At 39.8% G+C, this 9023-nt stretch overlaps 1 long non-coding RNA gene across 1 annotated transcript; it reads right to left on the bottom strand.

Moving 5' to 3' along the window:
* Positions 1–6826: 6826 nt before the first annotated feature.
* Positions 6827–7719, bottom strand: LOC130748970 (uncharacterized). The gene is made up of 3 exons (XR_009022813.1): positions 7374–7719; positions 7213–7288; positions 6827–7095 (listed from the first exon to the last, which is right to left on the bottom strand). It is a non-coding gene; the product is annotated as an uncharacterized LOC130748970 (long non-coding RNA).
* Between the last annotated feature and the right edge of the window lie 1304 nt (positions 7720–9023).

Below are 9023 nucleotides of genomic sequence, written 5' to 3'. Positions count from 1 at the left end.
CATCGCCCAGCAGCAGATAAGTTGCCAGGCCCACCTTAGCCCCTTCAGCAGTCTGCAGTACTTCGAAAATCTTCTCAATCTCTTGGATCCATAGATCCGCATTGTCTGGGTCAGTCCCGCCCGTGAACTTGGGTGGATCCTGCCTTCTAAAATCATTCAGTCCCCTGTTCTGGTCTAGGGCTAACTCCCTCTCACGCTTATGTCGCTCACGTTCAGCCTTGTCAGCACGCCACTGAGCGTTCTCCACTGTTTGATTTGTCATTGCCTGGGCCACAGCAGTCATTGCCCCAGCGAGTTGATTCATGTTCACCATGTTCTCTGTTCGTTAAGTAGACAGTCAGTACCAATCACAAGATAGTATTATGCATAGCTATACAAGATGATTAGGTAGCAACTTCAATCAATTTAAAGCGAAAAATCGCTTGCAGACAATCAAGGTTTTACTCTTTGCAGAGTCACACAACCTAGCACAGAAGACCTATTCCCCAACAACTCCTGAAAGACTCGACCGTGCTCTGATACCACAGTGTAACACCCCGATTTCGGTGGCGTCACTTTAGTAACCAAAAGTAAACTTAATGCGGAAATACGTGAATATTTTTTTTTTCGACATAATAACTAAGACCAGACTGAATTAAATAAAACCCAAATGCGAAAAGCAATAAAACTATTATACAATATATATTTACAACCCCCGCTGTAAGTACCCAACCTCGTCACAAGTAACCACCAGTGACGGAAAATAGTAGAAAAGAACGCCCGTAGGCAAAAGGTATAATCCAAAAGAAAGGTTAGGTGTCTGCAACACTGTCCCTCAAAATAAGAATAAGTCAGCCCAGATGGCCTAAAACAAGACCTCTTAAGTCCAACCAACTCTCTGTGACTCCCGTAAAGGAAACACACAAAAAGCTATAGGTGGGAAACTACCCTGTCCCGAATGAAACAAATGATGTTCAGAGCTAAGACTCTACTCCTACACTAATCCCATCTCGAGGAGCTCACACTAACACTCAATCCTACATGCTAGCATGATCGTCGTCCGAATTCGAAATCCAGAACGACCTAGTCTACATACACCATCCGTCCTCCTCTCGCAACCGCGATAAGCTCCAGTTCCTGCATCTCAACCCTAGTTCCTCCCGAAGGATGAACCATCATGAATCAGCCCGCCAAAGACATCTGACAAAGGGCGTTTGTTCGCCAAAGCACACACAGAAGACGCGAGGGTCAACTCCAAAGAATTACATAAATAATAGCACCAATAGATATAGATAAGAGAATAGCCACTTAGGCTTATAGCTAGGGATAACATCCTAGGGTTGCATTTTCCATAATGAACTTAACAGCAATAATAACAATTAACATGTTCCAAATAGGATTAACAAATAACAATCACACTCGACAACTAAATCAGTATGCATGAATGCAGGATGATTAGTCAAACAACGTCTCCGACCCTCACTCGACACGTCGCCACGTGTTCTAGGTAAATTAAAGTCTCTAAAAGCTTACCCTAAGGTAAAGTCGATTTCTGCGACAAAAGACACTTCTTCACATCAACATAGTAACTCATGATGATCTCCGGATCATCCGACTCATCTCAATCCGATGGTCACAACTGCTCAACAAGCAAAGAGTATCACATACTCGGAAACTACCGGTTTCCCGGACTTATCCCCAGGATAGCCCAACAATTAGGCATGTCAAGTCGATCCAACCCCTTGGGTTGAACATACGGACTCGCACACGCAACTCCCACAATTAGGCATGTCGAGTCGATCCAACCCCTTGGGTCGAACATACGGACTCGCACACGCAACAAATGACAACGCCAAGTCGGTTCACTCAAAAGAGTCGAACATACGGACATTGCGCGTGTCCAATGACTATCGCCGAATCGATCCAATCCATCGGATTGAACATACGGATCCGCGCGAGTCAAAAGGTTATCGCTGAATCGATCCAATCCCTCGGATTGAACATACGGATTCACGCGAGTCGAAAGGTTATCGCTGAATCGATCCAATCCCTCGGATTGAACATACGGATTCACGCGAGTCGAAAGGTTATTGCTGAATCGATCCAATCCCTCGGATTGAACATACGGATTCACGCGAGTCGAAAGGTCATCGCTGAATCGATCCAATCCCTCGGATTGAACATACGGATTCACGCGAGGTAAAATGGCAATCGCTGAATCGATCCAATCCATCGGATTGAACATACGGACTCACGCGTGCCTGAGTGACTACCGCCGAATCGATCCAATCCATCGGATTGAATATACGGATTCGCGCGTGTCAACAATTATTGCCGAATCGGCCCAACCCGTCGGGTTTGGACATACGGATTCGCGCCGCAAAGTCGAAGATACACCCAACAACATAGCTGCTCCAACAGCACAACCACAATAGCTGCTCCAACAGCACAACAACAAACGCTGCTCCAACAGCACCACAACATCTACATACTCGAAGCCCCTCAACTTTCTCAATGCTGGGATCCGACGACACTTCTCGTTTTCCAAAACTATGATTTGCATCCAAAGCTTCCTTCGAGATTATTACCATTACTTAAAGATTTAGAGGTTGTTTAATGTCTTATGAGTTTTCTTTACAAAATAATTATCCTTTTAGTCTTATCGCGAATCCTATAAGTTCTCGGGATCTCCTAATCCCCAAATGACTCCAGAGAATGTCTCGATCCATACAACACCACAACAAGGCCCGAATCTCATTCGTCCTTTCAAGCTTTCTCAAAACTCTCAAAATAAAATCGGCATGACCTGCCCGCTTTTCTCACCGTTCAGAAACTCAGATTATAGTGCAAAAGCAGAATTAACTCATCATAATCAATCAACATGTCATATGTGAATATCTTAAGCAATAACCACATAGAACCTAGCATATAAGGCATGCACCACACATCCTAAATTACCCAATTAGCACTTAGCATGTCATTCACTCATCAAAAACATTCAGTAGATGCATCATCTACATTGTTAGCCGAAGCCTCAGAAAACATTTTTCCAATCACACACAATTCCAGTGCATAAACAGTAAACAATGTCGAAACATCGACCCTAAGCATTAACTAGAGATTCAGTGAGAAGCCCTCACCTGTAGATTCTCCAGGACGATCTCCTAACACTTGTTCACAATCAAAGGCTTGCTCCTCTGGGAATTCCTCAAAATCACCTTTAGAGCAAAACCACAGAAATACTATCAGAATCTATCGAAAACTAAGCTATCGATACTTACTAAGGTTACTCGAAGTAATCTATACCCTAAGGTACGATAAACTAGCGCGAAAGACAAGTTTTCGGAAAAGGAAATTTTCCCCCTCCTCCTCTATAGGGCTCGGCCACTTTTCACAATTGTGGGGCTCGATTTTTCTTCGATCAAACTTGGTTCCTATGCTTTCATTAGCCGTAACTAAGGGTATTCTGAACTCGGAAAAATTATCGGATCAAAAACTGTCGCAGGGGTATTTTGGTCATGATTTTTAACTTAGAAATTTCAAAACTGAAATCCCAAAAACCAAATTTTGCAGGGACGTTACTAACGACGTTTATGACAACTAATCCTACTAACACTAAGCTAAGGCGATAGTTTTTAGCCTAAAGGTTGAAGCTTTACCTCAAAAACTCCAAAAATGGGTATTTAAGGCTAAAATTGATTCCGGCGGAATTCCGGCGACATAACGGAAAATCTAACCCGGCAGAAGTGATCTTGGGCACATATAGAAGAGGTTTAGAATCAGAAATGAAAGGTTCAGGATAGTTTTGCAAAAACCCATAAACTATCAGCTCAGAAAAGTCTACAGAAAAGCTATGGAAAAAGCGATCAGAGGTAAGGATTAGCGACTATACCTCGAAACCTTGAAGCAGCAACTAACGGATCAACGATCAAGCAAGAAATGAAGAAAATCTTCTCCTCCTCCTCTCCTCTCAAACTCGCGGCCTTGGTGGGTAGAAAATGGTGGAGTTTTGTGATTTCTTCTCACTTGCTTGCTATATAAAGAAGATGGCAAATCGCGGGAAAATGAAAGTTTCGCGAATCTGATTTTTCCGGCGTCATTCTCCTTGAATTAATAGATATGTTTTGGCAAAAGAATTCCAAAACCATAAAGAGGTCTCCTTGTATTTTTGGCAACTAATGCATAGTCGGTATAAAACTATTTTACCCGATAAGTTGCTTTTTGCATCGAATGTCGGAATAGAAAACTTCCTTCTGAAGAAAGATTGAAATCATCAAGAGAAATGGGTGTACGCGTGTGGAATATTCATTTGAAGCTCTGAATAGAAAAAGTCTTCATTGTCGAGAAATTCTAGGGTTTTGAAATACCAGGGTTTCGGTTTCGGCAAACTTCCGATGATTGGAATCGGACGTGCGTAGATCCTAGATTTTCGCCTCGAAACGGTTGTGATATATGGAAAAAGAGAAGTTCTAACATTTCTCTGAAGATTTTTGGAATTAACTTCCGTCGTGCCTAAAAGTGAAAATTAGCTATATACTAGGGTTTCTGACCTAGGTTAAGCGTATAACGATCGTGCTATAACTTAAATCGACTTCGATAAAATCCTTTGACTTTTCCTGAACTTTCTCCTTCATAATTATATTTCCTTTAATAAACTTTTGTTCAGGTTTCCCTTCTCAATACGTCAAACCTAATCGTGAATGGAAATCTCTTCCACTTATTCTAAGCTTAAAATCTTGGGTCTTACAGTTGATGAAGATATTGCAGGAATAAATAATATATGACTCAGCTCAACAATTAATCTCCATTTTTGAGACAATATCACCTCAAAGCTAGTCATTATATCTGATAATTTTGCACTGCGCACAGATGAAGCTAGTCATTATCTCTGATAATTTACTTATATAGAAGGATGGACAAATAAGATGCATCCTTAGTTATACTCATCAATTTTCTTCACTTTAAATATCCAGTTCCCATATAAGTTTGAAGTGGAAAATGTACATCTTAAAATAATAAAGGCAGGGAGAGAATGACACCTAATATAAACTCAAAAAGCAAATGGACACTCAAGCTAACATTGGCACCCCAATTTTTAGTTAGCTGTGAAACATGCATATAAATAACAGGTGATAATGCATAAGCTATTTAGAACAATCCTATCTGATAATTACCAGCAGATCCTTTATCAAACTCGAGCATAATGGACTGAGTCCACCTTTGAACAGATGAAGCGAACCCTTCACCATTGTTTAGTGATTGATCCAGCTTAGTCTTGAAATCATCTAGAGCTTTAGAACGTAGATGCCCCAACATTGTTGTATAAGCAGGGTATACAAACTGAAAAGTTGACAAACAAAAAAATTGCATTGCATTTTTAGCTAGAGGTTTTCAAAGAGACTTGAGTTCAGTTCAACATCTCATAGCCGCTTTATCAAAATTCAGCCCAAAGGAATCAAAAGTCAAAGTTATAATTAGAAATAAAGCCATAAAAAACTAGCAAGCAGCCTTACATCCAATGCATTTGATTCCAATTGCTTTCGTTTTGCATTGCCATTCTCCGAGTAAATTAGTTTAACTACATGACATTCTACTGCTTCAGGACTATAAAAAAAAGTAAACAAACATATGCAAGCTTGGAATTAAATATTGTGCACTCACAGAGAATGTAAATATTAAGAAAAATCTCTCTTATATCACTGAGGATTAATTTCATATATTGAAATCTGCATGATAATCAATCGATCAGTCACATAATTTTGAGCAGCTTTTCTTTTACCATACTCTGATTTTCCGTTGAAAGCTTTCTTCTTTTTACGATATGGTTGATGACGGTCTAAAAATGAATACAAGAAACTAGTTAATTGAAGAAACTCAAAATCAAAATGAATACAACTTTTAAAGAAACTGGTTAGCAATGTGAGCTGTGAATATTCGATAGTACCTTTCCAAAACAACTCAACTGCTAGTTTTTTCAGCTCAAGCTAAGTACCTTTCTACAATAGGGGCCAAGCTTCTGCAAAGTATGAGAAGTAAACAGGTAAGCTAACCTAAACCTAAATCTTGGCATTCAACCCTGAAGTGGATTCAGGCTTTAATTTCCAATCAGTTGCAAATGAACTAAATATTAGGATATTACTTCCATTAACATACCAATACATAAAGGCTAAGCTTAAGATAACAAATAGAAAAGAGATTCAGTACAAAGTAATAGTGCATGTTTAGATACACAGTAAGCCAAAATGTGGACAAAAGGAACTTCTCTTAGCTTTTGGGGTTGTCCATTGTGATGTTGGCTTCATCATGGTCTTCCATAGTGTATCCAAACATGCACTTATGCGGACATGGTTATCTTTAACAGTACTTAACATTATAGTAATCCACCGTAGTTCTTAACTGGGGGTTATCATAAGTACAGTATGTCTAGGACCATGGATTTGTTTTACCTCTGGTCTGGAATTAAGAACTCCACTGGACATCCCGACATCTATGCGCCATATGCTACAATTGTACTTACTGTAAGAAGAAACAAGGAATTGATTTCAATGAACAGAAGAATTCCATCAACAATGCACTAGCAGACCTAGATATAGTATCTGCAACTTGATGTAATAATTCAAGTTGTATATCAATACACAAATTATCACTCCACCTAAAGATTGTGACAATTTGAGAGGTTATTTTAAGCATGCTTAAAGACATATCTTTCCTTACCAATTTACACCTATAGTTTGAAGAGGATGCCCAACCACCATTGCCTTAGCGCCAACCGCTTGTAGTGTCTCCTCAAGAATCCAATGCTTCCTCAATAAAATGCCTAGCAAGTAATACACAGCAACATGTCAGAGATGGCCCCAACATGAATACCCATGAAACACTTAGGCTACAACGAGGAAATACATACCAGAGGACTTGATTTCCATTCATAAAGCCAATTAAAATTGGTAACATGTATCATTGTTTTGTGCTTTCTTAAATCAATAAATCATAAAGACATCTTCCTGTAGTGAGAGCAAAATCAAAACTCCACAAATCAAATTAGGGTTAACACCAACAGAAAACAGTCAAACCACTCATCCCTGACCCAACAAGAACACTAGCACGTTCCTTATCGATCTGCAAGCAAAATCAAAACTCCACAAATCAAATTAGGGTTCACACCAAGCAAATGCGGATCTAGGAGAAAGATGGAGAAACCTTGCAGCAAGGTCAGTATAGAAAAGAAACAAGTACCAAACACAGTACGCAACCATAACAGCTTCCACAAGCAGGACTAGGAGAGAGAGTGAATGTTCAACAAAAACGGGACCTAAGAAGAAGAAAACCAAAACTTGAAATCTCATACAGAACTAACTGGAAGGAGAAAAAATTATTAATGCGAAGAATTTGTTTACCTGAAGATTGAGGTGAAAACCCGCAGGAATAACAGCACAACTGTTATAGTGGAGCACGGGCACAAGCACGAGCGATGGCGGCGGCCATGAGCGTGGAATTTCAGAGAAAACCGAAGATCCTTTTGGAGATTGAGAGAGAAAGAGAGTGAACGGTGCAGGAGGTGAACGGCGAGCACGAGCGACGGTGAGGTGAACGGCGAGCACGAGCGACAGTGAGGGTTTTTTCGTGAGATGATGCAGGAGGTTGCTAGAGCTAGAGGTGGCAGATGCAGGAGGTGGAACGCGTGAGTTAGGTTATTTCCCAGATAGAGAGAAAAAACACTGGGTTTTAGTGTTTGTTTGAAAATAAAAGAGAGATATTTCCCAACGGGTATATTATAACTAATGTGAAATGTTTGTGTCAAAAGAAAAGAGAGACTTTTCACATCGGTTATATTCTCAACCGATGTGAAATAAACTTCATTAAAATTTCAAAAATGCCACCGCACTTAGCTTTCACATCGCTTATTGTATTAACCGTTGTAAAAACTCTTTACTAATTACTTTTCACATCAGACCTATTTCCAACTGATGTGAAAACTATCATAAAAGTTCATTATAATTTCAATATTGCCACCGCGTTATCTTTCACATCAGGTATTTCATCCACCGTTGTGAAAACCCTGATGTGAAAAGTCTTTTTCTAGTAGTGAGACTCCAATGCATCCTACATGCATTCTGGAGAAAGAAGATGCAAGTGGTAAAGTTTTTCAGAAGCTCTATCGTGGTATGATAGGATCACTTCTATACTTAACTGCATCTAGGCCAGATATATTGTTTAGTGTTCACTTATGTGCTCGTTTCCAATCAGATCCAAGGGAAACCCACTTAACTACTGTTAAGAGGATCCTAAGATATCTGAAAGGTACCACTAACCTTGGCTTGATGTATAAGAAAACATCAGAGTATAAGCTTTCAGGTTATTGTGATGCTGATTATGCTGGAGATAGAACAGAGAGAAAAAGCACTTCTGGAAATTGTCAATTTCTGGGAAGCAACTTAGTCTCATGGGTAAGCAAGAGGCAATCAACCATTGCACTATCTACTGCAGAGGCAGAATATATCTCAGCAGCAATATGCAGCACTCAGATGCTCTGGATGAAACATCAGCTGGAGGATTACCAAATCCTTGAGAGCAATATCCCAATCTATTGTGATAACACTGCTGCAATTTCATTGAGTAAGAATCCTATCTTACACTCAAGGGCAAAACACATTGAGGTAAAGTATCACTTTATTCGAGATTATGTACAGAAGGGCGTACTTCTTCTGAAGTTTGTTGATACTGACCATCAATGGGCAGATATCTTTACAAAGCTCTTAGCAGAGGATAGATTTAATTTCATTCTGAAAAATCTGAATATGGACTTTTGTCCAGCATGAAGATGGATCAGAACCTCTGACTATGATGCTTCTTTATCAGAAGATGTCTAGTTCAGAAGGTAACTCTATCAGAGTTTAAGTACCCATTGGTGCTGACTCTGAAGCTGAGACAGTAAACGTGTGTCAGTATCTCTGATACATAGTTCCTTGTGCCCGTGCTGACAGTCTGTCGTAATGAGTGTTGATGTGCTTCTCTCCTGCGTGTGATATGTGTATTAAATGTTACTA

Source organism: Lotus japonicus, chromosome 3 (genome assembly GCF_012489685.1).
Source record: "Lotus japonicus ecotype B-129 chromosome 3, LjGifu_v1.2".
NCBI classification, from domain to species: Eukaryota; Viridiplantae; Streptophyta; class Magnoliopsida; order Fabales; family Fabaceae; genus Lotus; species Lotus japonicus.
This window is presented reverse-complemented; position numbering and strand designations above follow the sequence as displayed.